Source organism: Bos taurus, chromosome 29 (genome assembly GCF_002263795.3).
Source record: "Bos taurus isolate L1 Dominette 01449 registration number 42190680 breed Hereford chromosome 29, ARS-UCD2.0, whole genome shotgun sequence".
NCBI lineage: Eukaryota > Metazoa > Chordata > Mammalia > Artiodactyla > Bovidae > Bos > Bos taurus.
Genome location: NC_037356.1, coordinates 42,364,976 through 42,380,246, shown reverse-complemented (window position 1 = coordinate 42,380,246; position 15,271 = coordinate 42,364,976). Strand labels below are relative to the sequence as shown.

The 15,271-nt window shown below is 61.2% G+C and overlaps 2 protein-coding genes across 5 annotated transcripts in view; one reads left to right on the top strand and one right to left on the bottom strand.

Annotated features, from left to right (window-relative positions):
- Positions 1 to 15,271, top strand: part of MACROD1 (mono-ADP ribosylhydrolase 1) — a 154,267-nt gene that overhangs the window by 97,926 nt on the left and 41,070 nt on the right. The window lies entirely within an intron of this gene.
- Positions 1 to 15,271, bottom strand: part of FLRT1 (fibronectin leucine rich transmembrane protein 1) — an 86,134-nt gene that overhangs the window by 64,074 nt on the left and 6,789 nt on the right. The window contains exon 1 of one of the 3 annotated variants that reach the window (XM_005227213.5): positions 2,844 to 3,223. The exons of the other annotated variants lie outside the window; for them this stretch is intronic. The gene's annotated coding sequence lies outside the window, so the exon portion shown is untranslated. Of the gene's footprint in view, positions 1 to 2,843; positions 3,224 to 15,271 lie in introns of those variants that run through there. 3 annotated transcript variants of the gene reach the window in all.

Here is a 15,271-nt window from a genome sequence, read left to right as displayed (position 1 = left end):
AACTCATCCAACAGGCATGGCTCGATTGTGGGGCGCTGAGGCAGGAAATTGCCCTCTCCACCCTGAGCTCTCATCTCACCTGCTGCCAGGGCACTGCCTCCATCACCCCACTTTACAGATAGTGCATGCCGAGGGGTCAGTGACATGTTCAGGGTCGTCTGGGGTGGGGGGCGCCCAGGAGAGAGAGAAAGCAGGCTGGGTCATGGGGGAGTGGCAAGACTGGGGAATGCTACTGGAAAGCCAGGGGTGGGCAAAGCTCTGTCCGTTCTGTTCACATGCCAGCGCGCCAGCTCCTTAGCCCATTCAGCAAATGGTGAACCCGCTCTGGGGGTGGGGCCGGGAAAGAAATGGGCCTTCCCGGGATGGCCTGGGTCTGGGTCACACCCCGACCTTCACCATGCCCGCTACCGCCCCCATCCCCATTGCTGGCCCCACTCACCCCGCTGCGGCCCTCTCCAAACCCGCCTGCCTGCTCTCCAGAGAGGATCCAGGCCTGGCCGATGACAGAGGAATCGTCTGGCAGCCCCAGAAGCCGCCGCTGGCGAGCAGGAGGCGAGGTAATTGGCATCGCCGGCTGCGGGAGCAGGAAATGAGCGGCCGCAGGCCGCGTGGAGCGGGAAGCTGTTCAGTGTCATCCGCCTTATCTGGGAACAGGCTGCCCAATTACAGGGCCCTGCCCACTACACCCAACAGCTGCTGGCTCCCCGCTGCCCCCCTCCCTGGTGTCCTCACAGCATCTCGGGGCCTGGGGGGGCATCTGCTGCCCCTGCCAGAAAGGACCAGGCAGCTGCCGAGGGAGAGGCCTGCCCTGATAGCCACCATCCAGGTACGCAGCACAGGTGCGCCCCCACCCCCAGCCAGGCCTGGCATACAGGGTAGCAGTCACCAGGTCCGGCTCTCCTAACCTCCACCTTACTGTCCAGGCCGAGCCCTGCCCAGGGCTGCCTCTTCTCCTAAGTGTCAGGAGTACTCAGGCCAGGAGCCGAGGTGAGAAGTGAGGGGCACACAGTTGGGTCCCCGGCCGCCCCATCTCAGGGTTCCCTCAGGGGAGAACGAGCGGGTCACCCTGCTCAGCTGCCTCGCTCCCTCTGCCAGCCTCCGAAGGAGAGGATTCATAACTCCGTGGGTGGACAGTGCTCAGAAACGCAGCGCCACTGGGGGCTGTGATAGTCTGTCATGTATTAGGAAAACAGGACGCTAATGGGCTTGCAAGTGCACACGGCACCGCCCGATATTAGCTGATCACGCCGTGGCTCACAGGCCGGGGCGGGGATGGCGGGCCCAGGAGGGCCGGCACAGGCCGGGGCGGGGACAGCGGGCCCAAGAGGACCCGGCCGCCCTTCCAGACCAGCAATGGGGGGGGTGGGGGGCACCTGGGCGCACCATGTGCGCCACAGAGGCCCGGGGGTGGCACGCAGGAACGAGAAACTGGCTCTGGAATTGGACCCGACTTGAGTTCAAATGCTGTGCCTTCACCAGTTTGGCCCTCCACTTCTGCATCTGTCCGCGTGGTCGTGAGAACTCAGCGGACTCCCGGACCGAAGGCTCAGACAGCGCTGAGCTCGGAGTCAATGCCCAGCAAGGGACGGTCCCCGCCCCCCTCCTCCCGCAAATGCTCCAGCATCCCTGAGTGTCAGGCCCTCCTTTCTGGGAAGGTCCCTGCATGGGGGACACCTTCCCACAGCCCCCCTCCACCGTGGCCCTCAGGATGATGGGTGCTGGGGCAGGGTTGCCTTAAGGACACACGCTTAAGTGCCTTCTGGGGCTCCCCGAGTCACGTAAGAGTCCCCTTCCTTCGTGTAAGAGTCTCTGTCCTTCATATGAGAGTCCCCTTCCCTTCTCCAGACAGAGAGGGGCCAGATGGCCTCAGGATCTCGCCCCTCCGCCCCTCTCTCTTCGCCTGAAAAGAGGCCATGATGGTCTGTTTGGCCCCAGAGAGCCCTGACTCCCCGGGAGCTTCCCCTGGACTGGGATCGGGGGTCTGGCTGGCTCCTCTCTCTGTCCTAGAGCTGGCACCAAGTGGTCACTTCCCACGAGCTCTGATTCCCCCTCATGAAACTGCTGATCAAGCTGGAGCCGTGCACGAACAGGGCAGACGAGGGTTCTGCCAGTCCTCTGGCTTGAGCACAGGAACCTCACTTTCTCGGTCCACAGATGGGGGAACTAGGAGGAACTGCAGTAGGCTGTCCCCTCCCCTAAACTCAGCCTCCAGCCAGCTCGCCCCAGAGACCTGCCAGCCTTATAAACTAGCAGCTCGCTGAGGCCAAGAGTGGCACAGGGGCGACCCAGGGTCACCTGATGGGCATGCTGAGAGCAGGCTTAGTGATAAGCGGTGTGGTGCAGACTGGCCTGCAGGGAGAGGCCTGGTGGCAGGGTGACTAAGGGAGGCTTCTTGGAGGAGGTGGCATGGCAGCAGAGACCAGAAGGAAGGCCAGGCAGGCCTGGGCTGGGCAGGGGTCCTGGGGTGGGAAGGCTGGGCCTGTCCTTGTGGCAGTGCACCTGGAGTGTGGACCCAGCCATGAGCCTGGAGCCCTGAATCCGGGAGCATAGTATTTATAAGACAGGCTGGGAACCTTTGCAGGGGGCGGGACAGGACCCTCACTCAGAGCCTCAGCCGGTTCATACCACCCCAGTACCAACTCATGGAGACCCCAGGATTGGCCTAGCACCCCCACTGTGTTCTCAGTTGTCCCCAGTGGTCAACTGGGACCCCGGGGCCCCCTCTGTCCCTCAACCTATTGGCATCTTCACCACAACCAGCCCGGCCACTGCCACCACATTCAGGACCTCCCCCCGGAACCCCACGAGGGCTGGGCCGGGAGCCGGGTGGGGCTGGCACCCACCTGGCCCCCGGCTGTCACTCACAGATGGAGACCCGGGCTCCGTCTCCCCGTCCGTCTGTCCACTCTCTCGTGGAGCCTCCTGTTTGTGCAGCTGCTCCCCGTTCCTCACCACCCTCCTCCCTGCAGACAGCTTGGTTGGGCTGTGGGTGTGAATTTCCACTAGGAGGGAGGGGCCGTTCCTTCTGTTGCTGAAGCCTGGGGAGGGAGCAGGAAGCCATGCGGAGGGAGGGCTGGGGAAGGGCAGCGGGTTTCCCGGGGAGGTGGAGGGGGTGCCTGCAGAACAGGGCTGAGATCCAGCTCCCTCTGCCCCTTCTGTGAAGCCAAACAGGTGGGGGCACCCAGGGCTGGATGGCCCCCAGGCTGAGAGCAAAGCGGGCTGTGGTCCCTTTAGTCCTCTAATGCATCCGTCTGGCAACCCTTCCCCACAGGGAGGACAAGCTGTGGTCCCATTTTGTGGATGGGCGGCCCAAGACCCGGGGAGGATCGATAATGTCTCCTGGGGACCCAGTTGCTCACAGAGCTCCCCAAGTGCCCAGCCCCTGTGGCTGTCGGTGGGAGCCAGCGTGTCCCCACTCAGCTGCATCCAGGCTGCTCTGGGGGTACAGGAGCACACCCCAGCAGTCACGAGCCAGGCCTGGTGCTAAGAACTGACCCGGACCAGCGCTCTGTGTAAGGAGGGGGAGCTGAAGCAGTGCAGGGGAGCGGGGAATAGACCCACCCTCCAGCCGTCCGTCCGTGGACATTTACTGCTGGTCTAACGTGCCAGGCCCTGGGGACCAGGAGAGAGCTGGGGCTCCTGCCTCTGCAGAGCTCGCTGCCTGGCAGGGACAGACAATGGGTAGGAGCCGCGCTATAGATAGAAAATGTCACTTTATGCCCAGTGCTGGGCAAGGACACGGGCGAGGTGCCCCCCAGCTCCTCCTGGACCCTATGCGGGGGGCCATGTGCGATGGGGACAGGCAGACCCTGAGCTGCCTGCTCCCACCCCAGCTCAGGCTCTGCCTCCCCTCCCCACCCCCAGGCTGTGCAAAGCTCCTGTCCCCTGTGGTTCCTGCTAATGAAGGGCAACTCCACCCACCCAGAAACCAGGCTGCTTCCAGCTGGTATTTAAAGAGGTGTCTTTGAGTGTGATGATGGCGCTTGTTCCTGGTCCTGTCTTCTGCCCACCCCGCAGTGTCCCTCTCAAGGTAAACGAGATGATGGAGGACAGAGCTGCCCTGCACCCCTGCTTTGGTCCCACGGGAGCACCTCATCCAGGCCAGGCTCCCTGTGTGGGGCACAGCAGATTCGGGGACAGCTAAGGCCTAAGGCTGCTCTCAGGTCACATCAGTTGGCTGTGAATGAGGGTCAGCTTCTGGATCAGGACTAGTGAAGTAGGGAAGGCTTCCTGGAGGAGGCCACGTCAGCACAGAAAAGAAAAGGCAGGTGGCGGCCAGATTTCAGTGCGTTGGGAAGTGGCAGGTGGGAGATTCATCAACTGTTTCAAGAAATTCAGCTGTGAGGGGGAAGACAGAAAGAAGGCTGCAGCTAGAGGGAAAGAGGAGGTTCAGGGAAGGTTTTTTTTATGTTTATTTATTTATTTGGCTGTGTTGGGTCTTAGTTGCGGCACATGAGATCTTCATTGCATCATACAGGGTGTTTCATGGGCTCTCCAGTTGTGGCGCCTAGGCTCAGCAGCTCAGTGGCATGTGGGATCTTAGTTCCCCAACCAGGGACCAAACTCACGTCCCCTGTGTTGCAAGGTGGATTCCTAACCACCGGACCACCAGGGAAGTCCCAGGGAATGTTTTTAACAGGAGGCACTCAAAGTCCTTAAAAGCTGCCTGGAAAATGCTATCTGAGGAGGGCTGGCCACTCAAGAAAAGAGGAATTTCAAAGGGAAGACCCCTCAAGGTAGGAAGGAAAGGGCTGGCCAGGCAGGGGTGGAGACCAGGAGCAAGAGTTTAGAAACTGGGTAGGTAGCAAGAAGAGGGGAATTTCTGTCTTCTCTGAGAAGTGACAGACGAGGTCATCTTTCTCCCCAGGAAGGACTTGCCCATTTAAGAGATGAGGAAACTGAGGCCCAGGAAGGTTCCACGGCTTGCCCTTGGCCCGAAGACTCTCTGGGACTCAATGGCTGGCTGCTAGCCTATACCCTGTCAGGCATCTCTGGCCTGAGAGGGGATGAAAGGGGTGAGGGCCTGAGGGCACCCTCCGGGGAGCCCAGCGGCCCCTCTGTTGATATCTGCTGGAAACACCGCCCGGCGTTTGTAGGGCAGCGTGTTTCCCAAAGCTCTCAGATCATCAAGCTCGCTGCTGAGCGCAGCCTCCTGGGGAAGCAGCAGCTGCCTTCTTCGCAAACTTGTTAATAATCCCTGCTGTCAGGCGGTCCTTCTTCTGTCTAACCTAAATCTCTCCTGTCGTGGCTGAGCCAGTGGCCTCTACACGGCTCGGCCGTCCTGGAGTGGCTGCCATCGCCCCGCTCTGGAGGTCCACACTGCCCCGTGCCCTCGGCTATGGGTGCTCACACCGGTGGGTGACCATCTCCCCGGGTGCCTGTCTCCCTGGTCTCTTCCCAAAGCTCCTCTCTGAGCTGAGACCTGCCCTCTGACCCCAGCTACCACCTGGCTCCTCTCTCCTGCCTGGTGGGGGAAGGCCGGGACTTTCACAGGCTGGGGCACTTCCTGCCACCCAGGGCCAGGTCTCCCTTCCTGAACTGGGCTGGAGATAAGAGTCAGGGGCACCACCTGGGTGGAGCACTCAAACGGTGCCCAGTGGGCAGGAAGCACTTGGTGAGGACGCCCCCCCCAGGCCATGGGCGAGGTGGGCAGGATGGTGTGGAAGGACCCCAGGACGTGGCCTCACATCTCAGCCCTGTTGCTAGCTCCCGGGTGACCCTGAGCAGACCCTTCCCCTCTCCATCTCCTTCCCCTCTCCATCTCCTTCCCCACCTGCAGGCAAGTGAGGGGCTCTGGAGCCGGCGGCTGTAGGGCCAGCCCGGGAGCAGCCAGAGAGGGACTCTGATTCCCCTGAACCCCCACCCCCAGGCAGGATCCCTGCATTCCCCCAACCTGATCCAGCTCTGGGGCCATGTGTGCCGAGGCATCTGGATCCAGAAGCATCCGTGTGGCCTCAGACTGGCCCTGCCTGCCCGCCCCTATCCAGGCCTGGGTTCCTGGCCACACTCCCACAGGGCGCACGGACATCCCTGACCCCGCATCTCAGGCCCCCAGGACCGCAGGCCTGGTCTGGCAGCCACCTCCAGATCCCAACCTGCAGGAAGCCGTGGGCTGTGACAGCCCCGTCTGCAGAGCCCAGCCTGGTTAATCTGCTTCATTAAAGACACTAATTAATTGGCTTAATTAAAAGGGTAACCTGGAAGCCCGCAGAACTACCTCCTAGCAAGGCACGAAGCTACACAGAGGCAGCCCTAGCGCTGAGAAGGGGAGCACCCCCCGGCCCCCCAGCATGCCCATCCTAGGGCCCAGCCCCAGAGGATGGCCCGGACACTATCCCCAGCCTACTTCGGCCGGGTGACTGCTGTTCAGCGACACCCCACACCCTGCACCCACACACCCCACAGTCAGGCCCAGCGCGCCAGGCGGGAGTCAAAAGTCCCACATTCATATGCACCGCTTGGCTGCAGTTAAGAGCCCAGAATGTAAGTGGGCCGTAATTAGAGGCACAGGCAGTGCAGCCGATAAAGGTCAGCAGGCCGGGAGGGAGGGATGTCCGCAGTAGAGAGGCTGAGCCTGGCCACACCGTGCCTGTCCCACGGGGAGCTGGGCAAGCTCGAGCCAGGGCTGTTGGCACCGTGGCAGAACGCCATCTGGGCAAGGAGCCTGTGCACCACCAGCTCCCACAATCACGAAGCTTCTGGGGTCAAGACAACTGGCTTTAGGTCCCACCTCTAGAGACTGGGTGATTGTGGCATTCATTCTTATTTATTTATTCCTCCGTGTTGGGTCTTAGTTGCGGCATGTAGGATCTTTTTTAAAATATTAACTCATTAATTGGCTGCGTCGGGTCTTAATGTGGCACACTGGGTCTTTGTTGCGCCGCGCGGGGTCTTTCACTGCGTACCGACCCTCTAGTCGTGACACGCTGGGCCCAGTAGTTGCGGCGCTCAGGTTGAGTTGCTCTGCGGCACGTGGGATCGTAGTTTCCCAACCAGGGATCAAACCCGTGTCCACTGCATAGCAAGCCAGATTCTCAACCACTAAGTCCCCAGGATCTTTTCTCAGTTACAGCATGCGAACTCTTAGTTGTGGCGTGTGGGATCTAGTTCCCTGACCAGGGATCGAACTTGGGTCCCCCTGCATTCCCAGGGAAGTCCCTGAGGCCTCGTTCTTCATCCGCAGAACACCTGCCAGGGATGCCTGGCAACTTGCCCTTGCAGGAAGGAAGGCCCTCCCCAGCTCAGCAGAGAGTGCTGAGATTGATTAGCCATGTCTGCCCAGGGCAGTGGGTAAGGAAAGGAGGCTTGCATGCCACTCTGATCCCAACCATCCTGCCAGCCTCCAAAGAGGTTAATCTCTTGTGTCAACATTTCAAACCTTTCCCACAGTCAGAAAACAATTCTCGTAACTCCTCGAATATAAGGCACCAATGCCGGAAATGGTTTTTACCAGTCTTCATTTGTGTGAGAGTCAGACACAACTTAACAAGTAAACAATGACAAATTCATCTGAGCTTCCCGCCGCCCTTTGAGATTCAGAATCGAGCATCCCTGGTTCAGAACTGAGGCTCCGGTGGCCTGTCTGGAGCCGTCCCCTGGCCTGGAGTATATTCTTTCTCACTGGAAGAAGGTGTGTGGGGCATCACCAAGGAAGGAATTTGCACTGGTGTGGAGACCCTGCTTTCCTCCCCCAAACGCTGCCTGAGACTCCAGCCAAGTTCACGGGCAGCCCCCACCTCTTTCTCAAGCAGAAATGGCATAAACACCGTAACACGGTGCGTGGGGACCAAGTGGCCTTGGAATATTCACTCACTGCCTTCCTCGAAGCCCCCAAGAGAGGACAGACAGGACTTTGGGATGGGGTGGGAGTGGCCCCCAAGATCCAAAGGACCCCAATTAGGCCCCAGATTCCCTGGGGGATGAGAAGGGAGTGAGATCAGAGGCCATGGGTCCTCTGTCCATCGGTTTAGGATGTGTAAGTGTTCGTGGGGGTGGGAGGGAGCCCCCTGAGGGTCCATGGCCCTAGCCCTGCCCATGTGATGGACAGGGCCTAAAGGCAGTCCGGCCAGCCTGCTGTGCAGGGAGGAAATCACCAACCTTGGCCCCCTGGACCAACCTTGGCACTCAAGGACCCTGAGCTCAGAGAGCAGAGTCATTTAGGCCCAGGTCTGGGTGCACAGGGGCGTCAGCTCACAGCCCACACTGAAGCCCACACTGAAGCTGCAGGGTGGGGGCTCAGGGCCCCCGGACAGATTTAGCCTCCTTACAAACAGCTGTTAGCCTGCTCAGCCGACAGCTCTGCCACCGGCCCAGGAGCCAGAAGTGAGGTTCCAGCGAGGGTGCCCCTGCCCAGCAGGGATGAGGCTCCATCAGAGCCAGGCCCCAGGGAGGGCGGGGCCGCAGCTCGGCTCTCACTACCAACAGTGTGAGGCCAAGCTGCCAGAGTCCCTGCCCCCTCCCAACTTGAAGACCGCCCCCCATCACCCACGTGGGTGTCCACGGGGCTGTCAATGCTGGTGTCTTCCCAGAGCTGCTTCACCCGGGGGAGCCCAGCCCCTTCCCTTCCCTGACCAGGCACTCACAAGACACGAGCTTCTGTCCACACGCTCCCGTCCCAGCATCCCTGGCCCCATGTTATAGATGAGGAAGTTGAGGCCTGGAGAGGAGGCCAGGTGAGTGGCTAGAGGAACTCCAACCTGGGGCTCTGGAGCTGCACCCACAGGCAGGCCTCCATGGGGTCTCCTCCCTCCCCAGGCAGGCGCAGTACCTGGGCCCAGACCCCTGGATCCACACCCCAGGGTTTGTCCTGGATAATGCAAATCTGTCCTTCCTGGGTGGGAATCCTCAGGTGCGGGGCAGGAGTGGGGCTGGACCACTTAGAACCCAGCATGGTTCGGCCGAAAGCCACCTGCTCAGTCTAACAGCTGGGTGACCCCATCAACGTTGTGTGGCCTTCACTGCACCCAGCCCTGGGAGCGGGGACTCTCCTCCCTGGGGGACCCCTGGGAGTGGGGGTTACACAGTGGGGGAGTGGGCCCAGATGCATCCACAGCTACATGGTCAGGAAGGAGCGGGGCTGGGACCAGCTTGTCCTCCCAAGGGCTGCCTGCGACTCTGCCCACGGGACAGCAGCCACCCCCAGGGCGGCAGGCCGGCTACCCCTCCGTGGGCAGGCAGGGAGAGCACTGGACTCAGAGTCACGTCATGGGACCGTGCTCTGGCCCGGCCTCTTGGGAGCTGAGCGTCCTCCGGGACTGCCTGTCTCTCTGGGACTGGGGTCCTTCACTTGGGAAACGTAGCCATCGCCCCCACCCACAGGCTGGTGTGAGTCCTGGAGGGAGCCAGCAGGGTTGAGCAGAGGACGTGGAGCCCGGCAACTGGCTCCCCGTGGGGGTCGCCGGCGCCTGCCCAGGCGGTGCTGGGGCGTCAGGGCCCGAGAGCCTGACTGCCCATCCTCGGGAGCGAGCCCAGGGGAAGAGCAGATGATCGCCCTCACCATTTCACCAGGCCGCGCGTTATGAATATTAATAGCATTAATTATTTCTAATCCGGCATCCAGGCCCAGGTGGCTGTGAGTGATCCCCAGGCCCCCAGGCTCCAGGGGAGGCTCAGCCCCCTCCCCAAAGGCTGTGGGATCTGAGTCTGGGGCACACTTCCAGGGGCAGCGCTGGGGGTGGTGAGGAGAGGCCCAGCCAAGCCCTAGCGACGAAGGGACCTACAGACAAGATTCCGCCTGGGGGTCCCCTAGGAAGGTGCCATGCAGGCTCAGCTCCCATTTCACAGATGGGAAAACCAAGTCAGCTCAGGATGAGAAGGTGGCAGGTTCAGCCGCAGGGGAAACCCAAATAGACGCCGCCTGCCCCTCACCAGCCAGATACCCACACATCTCCCAGAGTGGGTTTCCTGGGCCCTAAAAGGGGGTGATGGGGCCTCCCTCACAAGGGGCTGCAGTGCAGCTCAAGGTCGAGGGCTTGGAACTCTGCGGGGCGGGCAGTGACTCTGCCTCCGTGCACCGTCGCCGCCGTTTGGGTGCTCAGCAGAAACGCACTTAAGAATGGGCTCTGGCTCGGGTCCCGGTGGCACCCCGAGAGCTACGTGACAGGCAGCGAATGTCACCTTCACAGAGCCTCAGTTTCCTCATCTCTAAAATGGGACAAATAACTATCCACAACCTGTAGGGCTGCTCTGAGGAATCAAGGAGACAGTACACATACACGCCGATCCAGACACAGTCTGAACTCTGTGAACAGCAGTAGCTGTTGTCATTATTACTGTGATTATTGTGTTGTTGTTTTTAATTAACCCGTCAGCTTCCACACCTCCTCCCCAAGCCCGAGTCAGGCCAGGGGCCAGCACCCTCCAAGGCCAGGTCTGGGAAGAGTTCCTGGGTCTGGGCAAGACTGACCACACCCACTCCCAGCCATCCGAGAGTCCAGGGCAGCCCCTCCCCGCAGAGACCCCAGCCTCCTGCAGACAAGAGCCTCTGTCCTGCTGACCCCAGGTCAAGGCAGGGGCAGTGTGTTGGCACAAAGGCCGGTCTCTGTCTATGCCTGCGGCGGGGGCAGCTGCCCACGGAGGGCCCTCCTGCCACAATGAGGCCTTTGAGCAGCTACCAGCAAGAGCTGAGCTCTCCTTGAAGGCCCCCGGCTCTCACAAGTCTTGTCTGTCTGTGAGGCCACCGGGCCAGCAGGCAGCTGCCGTGGGGGAGGAGGGCCCATGACCACCCTGCTGCTGGGCATACCACCTCCCCGGCCTCCTCTCCCCCGGAGGATGCCTGGCCAAGGCCGGCTGCAGCCTGAGAGCCAGCTTGGGCCTCGGGGGATGGAGGGGAGAGCTGGCCCACCTCCCTGCTCAAGTGACACTTCCAGGCTGGAAACAGTGAACACGGGGAAAGCCCTGTGCCTCCCACCCCAGGCTTGCAGGAAGGCAGCGCGGGGCTAGGGCGCAGCCTCCAGGCTTCCCTTCCTCTTAGCCTCAGTTTTCCCACCTATAGAATGCACCTTCCAAGTGCAGTCCCCACCTCCACCCCCAGAGTATCTGTGAGAGTCAAATGAGACCCGCATTTAAGGCTTCACCCCGCGCCCAGCAGGTGCGAGACACAACCCACCTAATCATGACCATCACAACTCCTACCTGGACCCCGCTTCAGCCCCAGCTCAGCCTGGGGACCTTGGCATGGAGACGGAGCCTCCCTGAGTCTCTGGTTTCTCTTTTATAAGATGGGCCAATGCCACCCACTCTCAGGGCTGCTGTGAAGGGAAAGCCATTTATCAACCAGCCTCAGGCTCAGGAAGCCTTGCTTGGATGAATTAACGAATCCCAGATTCCACTCCAGAGTTACGTTACAGGGAGGCCTGCCCAGCGCTGGAGGATGGGAGGCAGGAAGGGCTGGTTCCCGCAGGCAGTCAGGGGCAGCTTTCCGCTGGAGATGGCCAGTCACCCAAAGTGGGGATTGAGGGTGGCCTTCTGGACCCAAGGAACAGCTGAAGTGTGAGTTATGTCGTCCGCAGGCCTCGTGGGGGAGGGTCTGGAGGAGAGGCTGGTAGGCTGGGAAGGTCTGAAATGCCAGGCTTTGGTCCATGTTTCAGGACACAGGGAGCCACGGATGATCTGAAAGCCAGTGAGTGACTGGATTGAGTATGAATTCTTAACTGTCTGGGAGTGTCTCTGCTAGAGGGCAGGGATGGGGGACATTTCCACATAGCACACTCTTTGCTTCCGCTACAGTTTAGAACGGGCTGGTCAGCAGTGTGTGAGAAGGGGGCTTGGGGCCAAGCAGAGACGTCCGGAGCCTGACCCTCCGTGGGTCCTAGTCCCAAAGCCAGCACTGCCCAGGGCTACCCTGATGCACCCCTGTGGGTGGCCCTGCAGCCAGCATGGGGGATGCAGAGCCTGGGTTCAAATCCCACTCTGCCCTGACTTGGTACGAATGACACTGCCTCTCTGAGACTCTGTCTCCATGTCTGTGAGGCAGGAAAGGATGCCTGAGCCCCACAGTGGCCCTGAGGACCATTAAGTTCAACACTCGAAGGCGTCTGCAGGAGGGGACTCCTGTTCCCTCCTCTGGGGCACCCTCACCTTGGAAGAGGGGAGCCTGGGGACCAAGGGGGACCCGGGTCTCTGTGGGGCCCCGACCAGAGGCAGTAACCGCCAGTGTTCAGATCCCACCTCTGCCTCCTGGGAGCTCTGTGGTCACAACCCTCCGTGCCTCAGTTTCCTCACATGTAATAAGACAGTGGATACTTCACGGCACAGAGATGCTCTGAGGACCACATGAGACGTGCCTGGGGAGCTCTGGGCCTAGGGTGAGGACTCAGTCACTGCTGTTGTTTCCACATGGCTGGCTCTGAATACCCTCCCGTCCCCCCAGAGAGGCTGAGGCCGCTTCCTGTTTTGGGGTGTCCAGAGGTGCAGGGACTTGGGGAATCACACAGTTGATGGCTGCAGGGGTGTGGGGCCCCCCAGTCACCACTCCCAGCAACCGGCTCCCCCTCTGCACCCGTGAGACCCTCGGAGCCGCCTCTGGACTCTGCGTCCTCAGGACCCAGCCAGGTGGCCGCAGCACCCACTCATGCCAGAATCAGGGCAGAAGGTGCTCAGCCGCACCCCAGTCCACACCGAGTCTGGGGCTGAACGACACTGTACCGAGTCCCCACCTCTGCCTTTCAGGGCCCCGGAAACATGGCCTGCACCTCCCCCAGTCCAGGCCACCAGGTCAGCCAGGTCCAGCCGCACCTGGTCCAACAGGTCCCGTCCTCGTGGGGCCAGGCTCCCCCCATCTCCTGAGTCGGGGGAGAGTGGGGTGCCCCTCCTCCAGCTGCCCCACGAAAAGGGCCTCGCTGCAGAAAGCCGGCTGAGTAAATAATGACATTTCCTCCTCTCTCCTGCACTCTTCGCCCCTTTCCCTTCCACAAATAAATTATCAACATGCCCAGGTCCCGGCGGAGCGGAGCATATCGCTGGGAACAATGAAAAAGCTTTTAATAGGATTCCAGGAGCTGCAGCCACACGCTCGGGGCCCTAATGGAGATTGCTCCATGACCGCAGGCCGCCCATGCCCGCGCCCCCCGCACCGCCAGCTCCTCCCGGCCCGGCGGGCAGCGAGGCCCCGCGGGCTGCCCGCTGACGTCACGGGCAGCGTCTGGCTCCAGAGAACCCAGAGGAGGGGGCGGCACGTGCCACCACCCCGCGGGTCCACTGCCAGCGACCAGGCCGACCCCGCGCCCTGGGAGGCCGACCCGGCCAGGAGGGCCCCGCCTGGCCCCCCCTCCCCACAGCCTCCCCTGGTCTTCACACCCCACTAGGGTTAAGGGGCAGACTGCGCCTGCACACCGCGAGGCCTCAGGGAGGGCAGCCGAGTGCAGGGGAGGGCCGCGGCCTAGAGGGGGCTCTGAGCCCAGAGGACACAGCCAAGGAGGGGCCAGGTAGAGAGGGGAGCAGAGAAGACGAACCTCCCTGCCTCGGCTTCCCGTTTGAGGGCATCTGTAAGGACCAAGGGTGCCCTGACGGTTGCCCTTCCTTGGTGTGACCTTGGGTGACTCACTTCAGCTGTGTTTGAGTCTCCCGGGGTAAGATCAGGATAATAATAGCCCACCTCAGAGGCATGTTGGGGGGACAAACCCAGTTAATACCGCCGGCTGGGTAGCAGGTGCAATCTGTGGGCTGCTACCTCTAGGACCACGACCACCATGTCCTTCCTTATGTGTTGGGGGTGAGGGGTAAGAGACCCTGTCCTGGCTGTGCGATCTTGGTCCAGTCACTTTGCGCCTCGGTTTTCTCTTTGATAAAACGGCTTGTTGTGAAGCCTCAAGGAGTCCTGGCGTAGCGCTTCGCGGCATGTGGCGTAGACAGTAAGCACTCAATAAAGGCAGTCGTGATGGGCTTGCTGCTGCCCTCCCAGGAGGGATCTAGTCACCGGTCCCTGTGCCTGGCCTCTACCCGAGGCCTGGCACACAGGAGGTGCCCAGGAAGTAAATAACCAAGGGGAACCCACCTGACCCCATACCAGGGGACTCACCTGGGCAGAAGGTGAGTCAGAACTCACCAGCCCCACGCTCTGCCTTTTCACAACTGGGCCCTGACCCCTCTCACTCCTACCACCCCCCAACCCTACTGCTTCCCGGAGAACTTGGGGGCTCAGTTCTCCCCAATCCCCCCAAGGTACCCACATTCCAGCCTGACCCTCATCACAGCTGAGTGGTCCGGGTGCCCTCCTTTCCCCCCATCTGTCCACCTGCTACCCACCTGGGCTGCAGATGTCAGAGACCAACCTCTGCCCAGTGAGCCTACCAGCCAAGACGGGCAAGAGGCTAGCACGTGCAGCCCCCCAACTTCCAGATCCCCCAGCAGGGCCAGCATCCTGGCCCTGAAGCTGGCAGGGCCTGACCTATTGCTGAAGCACAGTCACTGCTGGTTCCTACAGAGCCCATTTTGGACACTGTCACCCTATACCTTCACACTGACCTGGGGAAGTGCGCTCTGTTGGCCCATTTCACAGGTGTGGAGACTGAGGCACGGAGAAGGAAAGTGAGGTGTCCAGGGGCACCCAGCCGATAAGTAACAGGTAGGATTGGAACCCAGGTCACCAGCCTCCAGAACCAGGGCACTTCCGCTCTACGGTCTGGCTGCCTCCTGGTGGATCCTGACTTCCACCTGGCCTCGGACAAGGCATTTCTCCACTCCGTGCCTCAGCCCCCCTAGTCACAGTGGGAAGAAAATGAGCCAGGCAGAGTGGGGGCGTGCCACCGCCCAGCCCCCTCAATAGCCAAGTCTAGAGGTGTCTCAGGGCTCAGAGTCCCAGCGCCATGATGCTCTTGGGTCCTTTGGGACCTAGTGGTCCAACCCCTTGGTCAACAGTAGTGGGGAAACTGAGGCATACAGAGAGGCCCAGGCTCTGGCTGGGGGGTGGGGAGTAGGGCAATGTGTGTGGTCTGCCTCCCTGAGACAGTGGGCAGTCTCTAGCAGGTACAGTCTCCATAAGGAGGGGAACGGCTTCCGAGACCCCTGCCACCCTCTCTCTGCTAGGAACCGTCTTTCTGTTCACTGGCCAGCCCTGCTCAGGGGGCCAGCCCGTCTCCTGATGCTGGTCCCAAGCAGATGTCCCTGCCGAGTGCCATGCCAGCCTGTCTGCTGGGCTCCTTCCTGGGGTCAGAGGTCAGGCTGCAAGGCTGACAGTCTCTAGGTCTCCTCAGCTGGGGAGGGCTTGAGGAGGGGCTGTCACCCCAGCTTCTCACTCCTTTGCATCCACCCCCTCCCCAGAGAGCTGTTGCTG